At 38.3% G+C, this 18,386-nt stretch overlaps 1 long non-coding RNA gene across 1 annotated transcript in view; it reads right to left on the bottom strand.

Moving 5' to 3' along the window:
- The window catches only part of LOC110403610, a 38,828-nt gene continuing 22,933 nt past the window's right edge, over positions 2,492–18,386 (bottom strand). Inside the window, exons 3-4 of the long non-coding RNA XR_002441756.1 lie at positions 2,815–2,909; positions 2,492–2,699 (exon numbers count right to left, since the gene is read on the bottom strand). This is a non-coding gene — a long non-coding RNA (uncharacterized LOC110403610). The remainder of the gene's footprint in view (positions 2,700–2,814; positions 2,910–18,386) is intronic.

Genomic DNA, 18,386 nt, shown 5'->3' with positions numbered 1-18,386 from the left:
TCAGTTTTCTGACCAAGCTGGGCAAGAAACCAACAAACTTTGTGTCGGAGTCAAATCTCCCAGTTTTCAGGCAGCAGCATTACTTGACATAAGCAGCTGGTTTGTATGCTCGAGCCTCCCTTGTGGGCAGTGTTCCCTGCAGGGACTGCATCTCCCTCAGTGCCTCTGTGGCCATGGGAGCGCAGAGGAGCTGCCCTGCGTGCAGCTAGTGCTCCGTGGGAGATGCAGTATGAGCAGGAGCCCCACGGCAAAGTAACAAGCCTGTGAGAAAAGCTGGGGTCGTGAAATGGACCCACAGCTTTTAGGAATTTGCTTAGTTTAAGACAAAAGCAGTTGTTGCAGTATCAGAAATAACTGGTTTTTTACTGGCCTTTCTAAAGGAGTTGTGTCTTCATATAGAAGAATGAGGCAAAAAAAACCCCTGAAACTTAAAATGGATTGATGTGATAATGTGCAGAAATGCCGCTCTACCTTCAGAAAATTGCACCTGAGTTCTGTGCTGCTATTTCACAGGTATCAAAATACAGCTACCCAGTTTACACAGAGCTGCCTCTGTTCGTTAGAAAATACCGACATTCTCGTTGTTGACAATGCCACAACCAGGGAGAAATCTGAAACTGCATTGTCACCAGAAGACTAATGCCAGCTTCTGGATGTGTCAAGGATTCTCATCTTCGTGCTGAAAGTACTGTATTGTATCTGCTGAGGAGTCCTTTGCAGCAGAATGTTGTAGCACTGTGGTGTGAACTGAATCACGTGTACTCTTTGAAATCCAGTTCAGAATTTCATGTAACTGCTCTTTAAAATAAAAAAAAAAAAATTGATGAAAGAATTTTTGATGAAATATTTTTGTGAAAATTTAAAATTTTCACAGTGAAGAAAATAAAACTGCAGTGGAAAATGAATGCACTGAAGAATAACACATGCTACCTTGCCCTGCTTAGAGGATGAGATGTGCAAGCTTCTTTCATAATGATTCACTCAGCTTTAGCAGGTAGAAATAGAATCAGCAAGAAAGATGAGTAAAAATCTAAAAAATACACAGCTGTATTGTATGTAAAAAAGGGAAACAAATGGTAAATAAGTCCAGTGGCTTAACTTCCTCCTGTATGAATATATGCCCAATTCCATTTTAACTTCATATTACAGAGCAGAAAGTCACATCCACTCTTGTTACTATGAGTCCTTAACACTGTACAGACATTTCAAAGAATGTGACTGATGGTTAAAAGCAACTTGAATATCAGTGAGTAAGTACCTTGTAGCAAGCTTGTGAATATTCAGACATACCTAGCTCTAACACAACTTTTAGAGCAAGGATGTTGTTTTGTTTTCAGTGTAATTTAATAGGTCTTTTGAGATCTGCCATGTTTGAACATCTGGGAATCATCACATGTTGTCGATAAATGAGGCAACAGGAAAGGCATGATGTGTCACAGATGTTGAATATGGCAATACTCCACAGACCGACTGGGTCACAAACGGGAATGGTCAGACTTTGAAAAATCTGATTAAGATTCATTGACTGGATAAAATTCAACTTTTTTCTTGAATTTCCCAACAGTTCTGATAACAGTAGGTGTTATAGTGGTAAAAAAAAAATATTGGAAACTGGTTTATTTTGAAGAACAAAATGATAGAGCTGAAGACAAGGAGTTTTACTATCAAATACTTCATAGGAAGATGAATGCAGCTTGCCAGGTCCCTGTTGTCTCATCATGAAGATTAATGGCTACTACTGGATAACTCTACCACTCCTTATAAAACAATGAATGCATAAATCAAATTTATTGCCTTAATTTAAGCATTGTGGTTAATTGAGTAACTGCTGCTGTACTAAGAAACCTTTTTCTCTCCCCTCATGTGCAAAGGGAAAGAAGAGTATTTGGGTTGCTGTAACTGTTAGCCATGAATGCCACCTCCTGGCCGTGCACAGGAATAGGGAAAATAGCCCGACTTTCATGCAGTAGATACCAGATAAACTATTCGTGATGAATAGATGTCAAAAATATGTGAAATACAGACGTGGCTCCTGACAGGCTTCCTAGATTGCTTGTGGAAATTTAAAGGCACTCCAAGATTTACTTTTGTAAAGAAATTGCGTCGTTTAAAAAAATAAACACACTTGACATTGACTTTCTGTAGAAACAACCTGGAAACTGTTGTATTTAAAGGGAGCAGCTGAATCAATACCATGAATGAAATCCTGACCTCGCTGAAGCCAACAGGACTTTTGCCACTGACTTCAGTGGGGCCCAAAATTCCAGCCAATCCTTTATGAAAGCTGCCCTTGTGTGCCAGCATTGGAGTTTTTGGAAGATTTTAACAAAGTTAGGCACATGTATTCTCTTGCAAATTCAGTGGGAATAGGATTTTAAAGAGGACCCTGAGAAGGTCTGGACCCACAAAACTATAAGCTGTACTTCAGAGTGGTAAAAGTTTTCAGTCAGAAACCATTTGTTCCCTGTGCTCAGACAAGAATATCTGCTGCTTTCATTGCTTGAACTTCCCCAGCAATAGGCTCACCGCTGTTAGTGCTGCTAGTGCAGGTAAAAGCATGTTGTACGTACCAGAACATGTTCCTTGAAGCAATCTTGTTATCATGGTGTAATGGACTCCCAAATCAAAGCAACGCTCTTCTCTGGCTGCTAGGAGGATATACAGACAGCAGGGGAAACAAGCCAGGGAATTTCTCTCACCTGGGGAAGCAAATAAGAAGCATTTCTCCAATGCATGAAGATGAAAATTTGGGCAGACAGTAGCTGAAATCCCCTGCAGCGTCAGATTGTGTTATAACTACTGCATTTAACTCACCCTTGGCTTTCTTTGCCTAGCTGTTCCAGCCATGTGATCTCTTCCAAACTTGAATTCTCAAGTCATACTTAATAGTAATTTCAGCATTCCCAATCCTGCATGCAGATACAATGGTGGGCAATCAGTCATCTCGTTAGGTTCTTTTTCATTCTCTTTAATGATTTCTTTAGTATGTCCAGTAACGTACAGTAGAAATTGCATGCAGACAAATCACTAAATGTACAAAGTAGACAAATTTTAATTTGCCTAATATGTGATCCTAGTAAATTTGTGAAGTCATTTCAAGGACTCAGTGACACAATGTACATTGGAAGAGATTAAAAAGTAACAAGAGCTATTGTATGTCAGTAACTGCTGCCCTCAGAAATAATTTGGCTGATTTGCAGAGTTTCTAGCATTCTTAAAGTATGGCACTTTTCCTTTAATGGGGGTGATTAGGATCCATGTGCCACAGAGGCAGTAGCGTGTGTTGGTTTTGGCTTTGTTTTGTGTGTGTAGGGTTTGTTTGTTTTCAGTATAGGGGGGGACTGAAGAGAGAAGTGGTCAAGGCAAAGAGAGAAAAACGAGATGGAAATCGTTCCACCATCCAACTGCGGTGATACTATCTCCAATCTGTAGATGGCAGTGATCTCCCACGACCTGCTGAAGGAGGGAAGGGGCGGTGGGGAAATCCTTAAATTAAAACCGCTATGCAAAGCAGATGTGGGGGAAATTAGTGGTGAGGTTAACCTAATGCTATATACTGATCTCCTTTTTACACTAAAGCCTACTTAAAGAATATCAGAATGTATATCACTTCCTTCCTTCATGTAATGAGAAAATACTTAATGCCACTTTTAATCTGTATATTTCTGTACTGAAGGATTTTGATGACAAATTCCAGAATCTTGTCTTTTGGAATTTATCTGTGACCAAATCCCAGCACAGGCATTCCAGTCTTTTGTACATGTGTTTGATATATTTCATTATTTTTAGATGTTTATTTAAATAATGCCTGGATTTTTCCTTCCAAACCCCTCTAGGTACTCAGCCACCTCCCTCACCAGTTGCTCAGCAGGTCTGTGCCACCTGGGTAACTTTCAGCTGCTTTTCCCTGACACTTGCATTAGTTTTCACTTTCATTCAAATAAAAGGCGTAAGGCTGGCAGAGAATGCTTTAACATAGGGTGTGATGTGTGCTGAAATCAAAGACGGTAATTTCAGTGGACTTGGAATCTCGCCTCCCAAAACCTACCTTGCCTGGTGACTGTCGGAGAGAACTCGCAAAGTATAACATGAAGTCTAATCTTTCCCTTTTGTGCATATTTTCACTTGTGGGTTTTGTGCTTTTCTTCTTAATGAAAGGATTCTGTCTATGGGACCTTGAAATACACCTTTTCATGAAGGCCAGACTGCAAAAACTACACAGTTTTTGAAGCTCTGTTGTAAGTGTCGCATAGGCTTTTATCACCAGGTTTTAAAAGATACCTAGACATGCCAGTGAGGCGTCCAGAAGGACTGCAAACACCATCTTTTATATAGCATTTATTTTATTGTATTTTTTTCTGGAGGTCTTAACTATCAGTGAGATTTGGGGTTTTGTGGGGAGGAAGATGCCCACAGTGAATGCATTTGCAAAATGAAACGCAGAGAAGTCCCTAAGCCAGTCAATAGCTTAACATCCATAGGTTACAGTAGGAAGTGTGCAACTGCAAAGAACAAAAGTAGAAAACTATTCCTCTGCTTCTGAGTCAGCCTGGGTTCTTTTAATGGCATGAGCATTAGATACCCCACAGCGACTCCAAGTTGAGACATTCCTCAGCAAACCATGAGAAATTACCTGTGTCAAGCTCTCCATTTAACATTATGCCACTTGGTTACTTGCTGCGGAAAAGACTTTTTGCAACATCAGTATGCCTAATTTGCAGTCACTTTTGTTTCACTGCAGTTGAGTGGAGTCTTGTCATTGATACCAGCAGTGGCAATTTTAGCAAGTTCTAGCAGATCACTTAAGTCTTTTTTGGAAAGCTTAGCTGAGATTTACCTCCTTTCGCACAGGTTGGATGCTCACCCATTCTAGCAGAAAGATTACTGGCCACTGATCATCTCTGTCTTAAAAGCTTTCTCTGCAGCAACCTACCTTTTCTCCTCTACATTTTATTACTTTTTCTATGATGCTAAATAGATTTCCTTTTCTTTACAGATCACACTTAACCTGCAGTTATAAAAAAGGATTTACTTTTCAGTGAGTAAGTGTTTAATCCCTCATATTGCATTGTCAGAAAATAATCAACTGATCTTCTCCTCATATATGGAATGTAGCACTTATTTCATAGTAAGCACTCTCACCCCTAAAAACAGATAGGGAAAAGGTAACTAAGGAAGTCTGTATAGCTTTCCAATCCTACTCATGCTCTAGATATATAGAGTGAGGACCCCTCCTTGGGAGTTATTGGCCACCCCGTGAAAAAGTCAAGAAGAGAATTATGGAAAAAGAAATACTCAGTTTAGTAAGCTGTTGGCTCAGTTTTCCTTAGATATTAGTTTATTTGCAGCATGAGCTCGGGGTGCACTAAGACTTTCCATAACTGTCCCATAGCTCCCAGTCACGCTGCCTGACTTGCACTGTTACTCTCTTTCTTCCCTCCTGCTCCTTCCCATTCCCTTTCTTCTGCTCTGTCTCTTCATCTTGCTAATTCATTCCACATGCCCTTGAATATGTACCTTGTAAGCTGCTGTTTTGCATTCAACATTTGTTTATCCTGGGACTTATCACAGTATCTGAGAATCTCATAACTTTCACAGATTTTTATCCCCGTGAAGCCTTTGTGAAACAAGGAAGTATGTCAACTTACAGATGGGGAGTGGTCACAGCAGATTAAGTGAGGTGCTCAGAACCCTGTTTAGTCGTGGGAGCTTTATTGAAGTATTTCTTGGCTCCTGATTTCCTCTATAGATTGAAGATTCTTGTCAAGCTACATCTCCTGCACTGCACCACAGTCTCCTTTCCCAGTGAGGACAGGGCATCGCTCCATCTTTTTGGCCTCAGTGGCTTCTTGGAGATGTAGACTAACCAGGGAGTCTTCTTACAGCAGAAGAGGGATGTCAGAGACACAAACTCAATAATTTCAGAAAAGCCCCATTGTGACTTTTCAAAATCCAAATTATGGATAGGTAGAAAAGGAAATTTGTGTGGGAAGGGGTTCAAGTCTCTGACATACATTTTCATTCCTCTACAAGAAAACAAAGCATCCTAATATATATATATATATAAAATCCTATTTATGTAAAGTAGACACTTTACTCAAAAACAGTTAAGGATCTAAAAATGCTGACTTCTGAAGAAAATTGTGGATTGACCCTGTTTGTACCATAATATGGAAGAAAGAGCACGTAACTAATAAGGATTGCATCATGGCTAATCCTTCCTCCTTGTTTGAGACTATCTACTGTAAGGAAAGTACACTTTTCTGCAATAAAAGCCACTTATCCATAACATCAACACAGTCAGAACTATATTTTAATGTCGGTTCTATATTAAGTTTTCGGGACTTGCTAAACGTAGGAACGTGCATGCATGTTTTACAATTCAGAGGTAGCTTCCAAAGCAGCAGACAGAAACTCACAATAGGACTGAGGCTGGCAGCATGTGCAATTTGAGTGCCAGATCATTAGGTATTCCAATTCAGCCATGATGTGAAACTGCACAGCAAGCTCTACAAACAGCTCTGCTGGTGCTGGGGTGGTGACCTCGGAGCTCTCATGTGACTGGGCTGCCAAGGGGCTGTCTGGTCCACCAGGGTGCCACTTGCCTTTGATTTATCTTTGAGTCTGAGGAATTTTTTTCAGTGTAGTAAGAAAATCCTATTTCAAATACATTATTAGAGCTATCTACGCAGTCTGGCCCCAGTGGATAATTCCTGCTGACTAGATAGGCATTCTCTATGGACATATGCACTGACTTTAAAACAACTCTCATGTAGAAAGATGTCTGATTTTCCTTAAAAGTAAGGTAAATGAGGAATAAGAGAGAAAGTGGAATATAGAATAGTTCTGTTTCCTAAGAAAACTGTTGTGTAAGTAAATGTTCATCTATTCATAGTACTCTTTACCTTTAGAAAGTTTGGTTTATAGCAAATATTTTTACACAAACCTAGTGATAAAATAAACATTTTAACTACCCTGAACTTTAATTCAGACCAAATGAAGTTATCACACACACACAAACAAGAAGGCAACTGAATGCAGTGTTTGTATTTGTGTAAAACTACCCTGGTAGTAAGCCAGTGTCTCCTTCTCTCAGGACTCAAACTGCTTAGCCTTGCGGAAAGGTTTCAGAATTGGCAGACAGAAAGAGTCTGCATTCTGCTGCAAGCGTAACTTCCACTGAAATGTGTAAAAATAAGGCAAGATACAATTTCTACACTGAGCAGAAAAAGGTTATATTACAGTCCTGTCACTGCCTTGATGGATATTGGCTAGGAAAGGGTTTTTTTAGTAGATCAGTTTAGTGCTATTGTCTGTTCAGTATTAAAAACATTGCAGTCTAATAAAAAGCTTCTAGTTCTACTGTGAAACTGTGGAGATAGATACCTCACTACAGGCTACAACAAAAATCTTAAATCTCTCCAAAGATCTGATCGGAGAACTTCATCTGTATGCTGAAGCTTTGCAGAAATTACCACTTTTGTGTCTATGCCCAACCACCCAAAACCATAACTTCCAAAACTACAAATATAACTTAGTCCCTACTCATCATTTTGCACATGTGAAACAATTAGAGGATTTCTGGCATCTGCTCCACCCAATTACAGCCACTGCAGGATAGATAGATGCCATGTAAGGAGCATAGTCCTGCTGGTTTCAAGAAGAGTGTTTAAAGCTAAGAGCTAACAAAGAAACAGCGTCAGCTGATCTGACTCTGAATATAACACAAAGAGCATTGCTCCTCACTGGATTTTTCTCAAAAACTTCCAAAAAAATCTACATATGGCACAGAGAAAATTTGGAAGACTGCAGTGCAATTGAAGTTTTTTCTTAAGGCTGTGAGTCTACCACTCATGGCTAGACATGATATAATGACATTTATTTTCATTATTGGGTTTTCCTTACATTTTCACTCTCTGAGGGAATCTAATTCTCAGCATCAGTGTTGTCTATTTTTGCTCCGTATTTTTGGATACATAAGTATGTGGAAGTGTTTTACAACTTTCAAAGCTTTCTCCAAAGCAATTCTTGGATTATATGCAGTTACTTGAAAAGTTCTCTTCTCTGTATATTTTCTCTAAACACTGGAGAAAACACATATGTTAAACAGAACCCTATCCAAGTATGTGAGTAAACTTCAGAGAACACTTGAGAGAAGAATGCAGAAGAGTTATTTAAAAGAGGACGAAAAGATGAAGCATCAATTACATAGTGCCAAGTATATGCTCAGTTCTTATCTGTTCTTACGAGCAGTATTTTGTTCATAAATGGAAGAAGCAATGTGAAACCATGGCAGCTGAGTTACAGGACGTTTGATATAATGGCAGGGAAAAGATGCCAACAAAGCACCTTTTATGTGCATGTTAAACTTAGCTTTGGTTGACAGTGTGCCCACTGCAAAACATACACAATGCCTACAGGAATGATAAACAGAATCTTCCCCAAGGAATATTTTATTCAACTCTGTATGTCAGTTAATAACTTATTGCATAACTTACTCTATCAGTTCCTTATCTATAAAACTGATGCATCAGGTCTTCTGTGAGACTTGTGCAGATGCATTTGAGCAGGAGGTATCTTGCTAATTGCATCGCATCACACTGCTGCCACCAAGCCCCTATCAGGACTGGGGCTTCAAGCTACAACTGCCGTAACCAATATAATACAAAACAGTAATTTTCTTACAGTAGCTGCAGCCTTTAAGGCTTCAAAGAAGGAGCTGAAAAATGCTGCTGTAAGAAAAATAAAGAATACAAAGGAAAGAGTTTTGAATATGCTTTAAAATATTTTCGTAATATTTTCCAATCCTCTAGATACACTTGCTATGATCACATCTCTTTTTAAGTCTTGTAATCTAAGACTCTCTTATTAACTTTTAATATATGAAAAGTATGCACTATAGGAACGTAATATTACTAATGAGGTAAAGATCTTCCCCTCACTGTTATTTCCTGTCCATCTCTGTGGTAAGTAACCATGTATCTTTGTATATGGACACGTACAAGCTAAGTGGAATAACTACTTACCCATCTTCAGTCCCTGTGGACCTCTATTAGCTAGTAAAAAGGCAGAGGCCACATCAAACCAATGCTCTACAGAAGAAACCCAAAGAAGTGTATTAAGATTCTGCCCCTGTAGTGCCAGCCAGTGAGATTTTCACACGTGGGGAATACAGACCAGGATCTTCTAAAACTGAAAGGTTTTGCAAATCACAGTTTTGTCCTATCACCTAGTAGCCAGCAATAAGATAAATAGAAAGAAATCTGCAATAAAACAAAAGAGAAATGATCCTTTGTCCAGAAAATAAATCAGACCATTAATTTAACAGCAATATTCTAATTGTTATAAAAGTGGATGAAATGTATTTGTTTATTAAACATAGCATACAAAAGTGAGAGGACTGCATACAGCTTCCAGCTACTTTTCTGCAAGCCACGTACAGACATGAATTTTTCTAATACAAAATGTGACTCTTCTACAGTCTAATCAACAGTTAGACAGTCAATCATCAAAAGACACCAAAAAAGGTCACATTAAGTTTCTCAGGGTTATTATTAAAAACATGAGAAACATTCCCTCCAGTAACTTTGGAAGTTAATTACACTGCCTGTACACTCAGTGCTCCTCACAGACAAGGAACAAAGAATGTTGATGTTAGAGGCCACACAAATAGTATGCTCATGCTCCCCTCCCTGCACACCCTCTCGTTGTCCCTTGCCCTCCTTCGCCAAAGACTTAGGACAATGAGCACAAGAAATACTGAGATCATCTAAGGGCTGCTGGGGAACCCTGTTCAACAATGAGCAGGCAATGTTGGATGTGCCATAGTTAGCAAGAACAGAAGAGTGCGTTGCAGGCCAGGCTGGGAGAATGGACATCTGGTAAAGATTGGGAAAGAATTCTGCCTGGTGGAAGGCCAGGAAGAACAAAGAATGCCCTGACTCTTCTCCAGCCTGGTGTATGAGGAGGTAGTGCAAGGCTAGAAGTTCCACATCACTCATTTCAGTGGTCTCAACTCAGTCCTGAAGCTCATCCCACTGCAGTGAGCTCCCAGCAATCCATTTGGTTTCCCAATTGGTTTCCCAATTGATTTCCCAATTCCCATTTGGTTAGAGAGGGCTTTGTAGATTTCACAGTGCAGGAGCACACTTGTCAGTCATTATATGATAGTTATTTAATTGTAAAATCAGGCTCTCCAGCTGGTATATAATTCCAATTATTATTATTATTTATTTATTTATTTTGAGATGGAAGAATTTTAGGATGAAGACATGGCTTAAAAAGGCCTGAAACAAAGATGATATGTCATGGTTTGCAACAAGTTATGTCTCAGGTAAACAGCCAAATTTTTTTAAACACACCTATTAATCACGATTAAAGGGTCTGCAAATCACTGGCAATCAATCCTGCAGGCAGAATAGCAGATCATAACATTCCCTTGTTACAAAGGGTTGGAAAGTTTTGGTACTCCTGAAAACCACTGGAGGAAATGAACCTGTACATGTGGCTCAGCCAATCCTCAAGGTGTAAGGGATGTCCATAGGCAAGAAAATGAATTGCTGTCCAGATACTCCTGCAACAGAGACAGAGTGACTGCAGGTGTTGGGGAAAAAAAAAAAAAAAAAAAAAAGAGAATGATTTCAGAAGGTATGAGATTTGCCTGTAGTTAAGCTAAGAAGGCCTCACAAGAAGCAAACCGTAATTCCTTTCAGAATCATTGTTACATTCCTGTTTAGTAAAATTTTAGCTAGGATAATCGCTTTAAGAGAAATTATACATGTCCTCACAGAGGAGAATACTCAAAGGATAGATCCAGTCAATATAGACCAGAGATGTAGAGAAGTGTTATTTCTAAAGCTGACTTCTCTCCCTACAGTCCAATGGCAAAAGAATGTAAGAGAGAAATATAGCACTAGAGTTGGAGATCATAGTCTCCATTTTCAGAATTTCCATTTCCATAAAAGTGGATTAAATGGGTTAAATATTCCCATTGTTATACAGGTAGATGAAATGTATTTGCTTGTTAACCATAGCATACAAAAATGAGTTTAATACCAGTAAGACAATGTTAAGTCTGAAGGCAAAAGAATCCATTCTATTTGCTTCAGAAAAGCTTCCTTTAATATCATTTATGCAAGAGCTCATTCATCATAAAGCAATCTCTTCACATTTTAAATACGAATAATCTCAGTTTTTCTTTTTCTGAGTCCAAGAAAAACTGGCTTAGGCCACTGGTCAAAATTTAAACAAAAAAGAAACAAATCAAACAATCCACCAAACCATGAAGAGCAGACCAAGCTCTGAACTAAAGCCAACTCATGTGAATTTCAGGTCAACTAATGGCTAATAGCAACTCCACAGGGATTAGAAACACTGCCTGCTACTAAACTGAGCAACCATAAATGTAAACTCACTCATCCATTGAAGTCATGTTGAACACTTACTGAAGCATGACTTAAATCAATACGCAGAATTTCAGATAAACTGGTGAAAATTTGTTCAGCAAACAAATAGAATACAATCTGATTTTAAAAAGGCTATTCAAATCCCCCTGACACCACCTACTGTTTCAACTTTTCTTAAAAGGTTGATTCAATAGAAACTGCTTTGCAGTACTTCCATGAGCTTTAGATCTCCTGGCATGCAGTGAGATGGAAGCTAACTGCAGCTTCCCTGGATGTCTGAATGTATCTTCTTTGGCACTTCAGGCATTTTGTCGCTATGTGAAGAGCAGTCATGTCTGCGCTGAAAATTACTTTCCATAAATTAAATAACGTTTGGTTAAGTGGCAAGAATATCAGACAATCTCTATCAGCATAATGTTAAAGTATCCTCGCTCTTGTTGACACACAAATTCCTAAGATTAACTTGTTTGAGGTATCTAGAGGGATAAGGGAACTATTTATAAGATCTAGTTTACCTGCTTATAATTTATTTATAATCATTACAATAATTTATTTTATAAATCAATTAGCTTTCACTGATATCCTTCCAATTTACAGATTTAAATGTCTTCTGCCTATTTAAGTTGGGTAAATATCCTTTTAAACTACTTCTTACACTTGGGAATGTTACTCAGAGATTTTATTTTAAAATTAAAAAAAAAAGTAGAACATATAACCAACCAGATGAAAACGCCTTCCTTAAGAAAAATGAGAAAAAAAGAGCTAACACAAATGTACAGACTGCTCTGTGACAGTGCTTCTGAACCTAGGGAAACTCACTGGGTCATTCAGTTAGAAAGAATGGAGTTAGTGAAAGCAAGATGAATGTCCAGTATAGCAGACAATAGTAAAACTTGGTTGCAACAAAATGTATGTTTCATTATTTACTATAAACTAGACCTATGCACACTGCAGATTAAAACAAGCTGATGAAATTCTTAACCAAATAAAGCATGGGGGAAGATATTAAGCATTAGCATCTTAAATACAATATAAAGGGGTCGTGACAAATTACATCAATGACTTTCAAAAACGTAAATCCATCTTCTGTTTCCCACTTTTTCTCTCCATGTACCAACACAGTTGTAAGTCTGGAAGAAAATAGTATGCAAAATGTACATATCTAGGCTCTGCTGTGGTCCTCCAAGAGCACCATATAGAAACAATAAATTAAAAATCAGTTTACTATAAAAGATTCTCAGTAAAACTTAAAAATACAGAGCTAGGAGACATTATCTCTAGTTTTCTACCCCAGTATAAGACAGCAACAGCTAATAGATGCTTCTGCCTTAACTGCCACGTCTTTCTATGTGAAATAAACCTTTGCCATGAATGCCGTACTGGGATAAAATACAAAAAAAAAAAAAAAACAAAACAAAAAAACCAACAGGTTCCTTGTGCAGACAAGAAGAATTTTTAGCAGCAGGCTACAAGGCATTTCAAGTAAGTTAGCAGCGTCTTAATAAACTTGAGATAGCACTGCGTTAGGAGTCCCTGTATGTTTGAAATTGCCTGGAATGAAAATTTGGTTCCAAATGCGTCATACTTGGTCTTCCTAGTACTTCACAAACAACATTTCCTCTTACTGACATTTACACCTTTTTTTCCTAGAACCAAAGACAATACTATACAGAAGAATAATGGGGATTTCTTTTTGTCTCTGTATGAAATCACCTCTATATGGTTATTTAGATGCAATTGTTATATATCAACAGGCCTAAATAAAGCTACTGACACAATTCAAACAAACTGGTAGAATTATTTGAATAGGAATTGTGTAGAAGGGACAACCAGATGCACGGGCAGCTCCTGTGCTCGCTACACATGAAGGCTGGACGCTGAACAGGGCTGTGTTTAAAGTTCACCGAGATAATTGGGAAAAAAAAAAAAAAAGAAAAGAAAAAAAAAAAGGAGTTTTCAGTAGTCACCATATCAAGCCTGGGATGAAATTGAGCCTTAGGTGACTTCAGTAAAGCCGCAGGGGTGCACAATCACTCATTAACTGGTTCATCTGGGACAGTCAGAATTTTGCAAGAGCTGGCATTTTCTGTCCGGTTTATCTCTCCTTTTGTAAGGTCCCCATAACGTTAACCTTACGTATTTTGATATCAATCCAATCCTCTACTCATCACACTGACTTCTGAATCAGGCCCTAGAAGAGCGCAGTGCTGGCAGCGTGCTCTGCAGGCAGGAAAATCTCAGCTCTCTGCCATATGCCCCATGTGGTATTTAAAAAAAAATGACTGATAGCTGCATGATTGTTCTGCATTTCCCTGTAGCTCTCGGGCTGACTAAATATCTTCGGGTGTGTTAAGGTATAATGCCAGACTAAAATCTGACTTATTAAACAAACTCCCAATAGCTCTGATATCACTTTTAATTTATATTATAATTTCTAAATTCTGATTGCTCCCTGGTGACTTTTTTTTTTCACAAGTACATCTGGAGCTGAGAAATGGTTTTGTGCAGGAAGCAACCATGTGTAGTAAAGAAACCCTTCTATTCCTCTTGCATTTTGGTGCCATCTGACCTCTCTTACCAGAATAGCCAGTTGAGTCCCACAGCTTCTGGGCAGTTCTTACTGTTTTACCTAAAGCAAAAAATTCCTGGGAGCGTCCACAAATCTGAAGCAGCATCTGTTCTTTTCCTGTTTTTTCTTCTTTGAAAATGTAAACAGAATGTTAATTACCTTGCCCTGATTTTATCCTGCTGCTCAGTTTGTTTCCTTTTAACTTCTGAATCTATTACTACCTGCCAATTTGTCTAATCCTGTATGCTGGCAGACGTTAAGTTTTTAGCTGAGATATCTGCAGTGATCACGGAGGAAAATGAGCTCTATTCTGCTAGGTCATCAAGACCCGGTAACCCAAATCTATTTGCTAAAAAGTAACTTCATCATTTGCACAATTTGGAATCTAGACAGAAACTTATTTCATAAATGTGTTCATGGATTCATTCTGGGGACTTTGAAGATCTCTCATATTGAATTAAACCCATCAAAGGCTTTGAAGATGAGTTCTTCCAGCACTTCCAGACCTCATTGCCTTTTTCTTGGCCACATTTTGTTCTTAAATGAAGAATAAAATGAAAATTTAAGTAATCAGAAGATTCCTCCCGCTTTCTCATCGCACACGGAGGAAAAAAGGCTGATTCAGCACTTTCACACGTGCTCAACTGTAATTGTGTGCGGCACTAAATTGGAGAGTTATGCTCAGGTTTCATATTTCAAGGTCTACTTTAATTTTATACAAGCAAAAAAAAGGAATATTTTATACTATATTTTAATAAATAATTAATATTAAACTGCATCTATTAAATAAAGGTTCAAACTTGCACAGCGCCCTAAGCTCCCACTGGATGGTGTTTATCAACATGCAAAATCAGGATCTGGTACAATGATATTTGAAATTGTCTCCTGTTTCATACTGTGCCAGTTCAATATTGCTAACTACAGGTGTTGAAAAGCATAAAGTGGTCCATCAAATATCAAAAGATTAGTTTGACTCTTGTCAGATCTCTTAAAAGTAAATAAATAAATTTGGGGTTCTCCTTATTTGCCTTCTGATTTTTGAAACTCCAGGGTTCCGTTGGCTCATGTTTTCATGTTCTTCCTCTAACAATTTCTTTTTTTTCTTTTTTTTTTTTGATGGAAGCTGAAGTTTGCATCTACTTACTAGCCTACAGGAGCAGACTAAGAACATCAAATGTCATTAAGGCTTATGGGAAAACTGTAGAAATGGGCCATGCTGCTTGATAACTTACTAATTTACAAATTTTAGTAACAGACATTAGCGCTTTGAACCACTGATGTGAATTAGCCAGGTTCTACTACTTACTTAACAGTTCATATTATTTGTGGCATTGAAATTACTCTACAGCTCTGAAACCTCCCCTACAACTGAACACGATATTGTTTGTCATACGAAGTGAGAACAGTGAGTTTTTACATTTTCTGATAGAATTGAAATAGTATTTTAGGGCTAGATGCTACTCCAATTGTTTTAAGGAAGAAAGTGTTTTTCTCTCCCATTTCAGTTCTATGCTTCCACAGAGAAGGTCTTCAAAGTCCCGTGATATGCCATGGATTTTCATTGTTGATTATCTGATGGATAATGCATTCATAGGTGTTTTGTGGGCCAATTTTAAGAAGGAACTTAAAACCTCTGACCATTTACATGCTTTGGTTTGTCTTAAATAGAGGAGCTACTGAATCAAGAGACATGAAGTGGGTTTTGGGGGGGGAATAAACAACTCCATACAAAAGAATTAACATACACTAAAACTACTCTGAAAGTAAAGCCTCCTATTTTATTATGCTGGCCCACAACGTCAGAGGCAGATGTTGGTGGGATAGCAGCAGAGGCAGAACCCTCCCACCAATATTCCATTACTTGTTGTTGCCATGTGACAGACGGCAGCAGAGGGGCAGTCTGACAGAACGGCATCTGACATGAAGTGTATGTGAAGCAAAGGTGTGACACTGAATTCCTCCATGCAGAAAAAAATGGAACCCATTGACATTCATTGACACTTGTTAAATGTTTATGGCAACCAACCAGTGGATGTGATTCCAGTGAGGCAGTGGTGGTGCGTTTCAGCAGTAGCAACAGCAACAACGGGTCACCTCCGCTGGTGCAGATTTTTACGAGTGCGGCATGCAGGCTCTTGATCATTGCTGACAAAAATACATAGCTCATCTCGGTGACTACGCTGAAAAGTGTTTTGTAGCTGAGACCTTGCTCTATCAAATAGTGTTATTGTGCTCTTTGTATGTAGTTTCCATGGAAATAAATAGGAGGCATTACTTTTGGAGCAACCTACATATACAAATTTTCCAGAGATGACCTTTTTGAAGACATAATAGTCCAATTTGAAGGTTCATTCCTCTGACATTTTTTCATCTGGTTAGTTTAATCATCCTCAAAAGTTAAAAAAAAATTGCCTAGAACTTTTGGGCCATTTTAAACTCTGTACTATGAATAACAATTCATTTCTTTCATAAGTTAGTTTCATGCTTTAATTGGCAGCTGTGTGAGGTAGAACACATAAAACCCCATTCTACTTATCATTCCTTACAAAAAAATGCATCCTTAATAGGTTATATGAATGAGATTGCAATGATTATTTCAAAAATCTCTCTTACATTGCTAAGTTGGTACAGTAACTATAGATGAACTGCACATAAAGCCACCTCAAGTAAACATGGTCTCTTTATAAATAATAACCAAAAGAATTTCAAATTATGAGATAATTAACTGCCTAGATTTACTCCTTACTGCTCCATTCAGTTTTACTTTATTTTAGACTTAACAACCCCCCACACCTCTAAGCACTCCTGGAATACTGGATCAGAACTTGTGCACCTCCTGCTGTGACAGTGCGCTGTAAGGCAATCCCAGTGTCAATATTCCCGTGCTGCTGTGTTTCCCATGGTTGTTTCTAGGGATCAGTAATTATGATTAACAGCTGAATATGCAGAAAACCATTCACCCACTTAATAATATTTGATATTTAATATCCTAAATATGAAGAATTAAGTGCCTTAAGTATCAGTGGTATATTCTGTTCATGCAGAATTGTTGTACTTCAGACCCAAGTGAGGTATGAATAACCTTGCATTTAGTTCGTCTGATACCTTCTGCTGAACACAGTGGCTGTGCTGCCAGTTTTCTTCAGCAGAATCAACCAAAGTCCAACACTGAAATCATATTTTGATTTCTGTTAACATTCACAACTTGTTCTTGAATATTTCATGCTACCCACGCTAACATGATAGTAGTTTTATATGGGTGCTTCATTAGTAAGGCTCATGCTTCCTTATATTATTGCAAACTATACATTCATTTTTATGAGAAAATTGGTCATTTTTAGGGCACTGATGCTTGTATGAAATTAGTGGATGTTTGGAATGGACAAAGCATGCAGGATCAGGCTTTTGCTTTAGCAAACATTAATTACACAGGTATTTCCTGCATAAGGAATGAATCTCTCAGAAATGCAGAGCTGTGTTGCCATCATCAGTACTTTAAAGAATTTTTTTGGTTACCAAGGTTTTTTGCTTTCTGAAGGGATATTTTTCTCACAGCTCATTCACTGTTTGTTGTTGTGTTTGCTTTTGTTTTCCTCCAAAAAGGGGGATCTGCAATCAGAATTTCCAGAGAACTTTCGGGCAGCTTCCTAGCGAAGGAAGGCTTGCAGAGCAGGGCACAAGTATGCACCGAGGTATTTTTAGTTGTGACTATTAACATCTCACCTATAAAAAAATGCACTCTCAGCTGTTCCCACAGCACTGCTTGGTGTGCTGGGAGAATGCTGATACCCTGAAGTGTTGTATTGGGTGTAATGTAGCCGTGCTTCAAGCAGAAATTCCTTAGAAGAATGAGCAAAGAGAACACTAAGCAGAATGGTCTAAATTTTTTAAAAAGGGCTACATTTTTCTCAAAAGGGACAGGAATAATACTACAATTCATATGGACAAAATGTGTAACAATGCAGCTGTATTTTAATTTGGGTATGGTATCCAATTTTACTTCTATTACACAATGACTCTAGCTGTACTTCTAAAGCAGGCAATTATCTTAAGTAAATGCCATAACATAAGAATTATATCACACACTTTTTGATATGATTCTTCAGTTTTTTATTATTCTCATGAATATCAAGCTGTCATTTGCTCACATTACAAGTGTAGGAATGCAGCCAAAATCAGATTTTCTAGGGGCTTAGAGAATGTAATGCGCATCTCTACTTCCCCAGTCTCCTCCTCCACTTCTCACTTGCCCCATCTGAAAGGAGGGCACCTGCACTTCCACATAAATGTGCTCTGTCAGAAAACATCCAGACCCAATAACAACCTTCTCTGTATCTGACCAGCAGTCCACGAAGCCCAGCAGACTTCTGTCTAATCAAAGCCAGTATTGACTGAAACCACGCAATTGATTT

This window comes from Numida meleagris, chromosome 9 (assembly GCF_002078875.1).
Source record: "Numida meleagris isolate 19003 breed g44 Domestic line chromosome 9, NumMel1.0, whole genome shotgun sequence".
NCBI lineage: Eukaryota > Metazoa > Chordata > Aves > Galliformes > Numididae > Numida > Numida meleagris.
The sequence above is the reverse complement of the archived record's forward strand: the minus strand, read 5'-3'. Positions and strand labels throughout refer to the sequence as shown.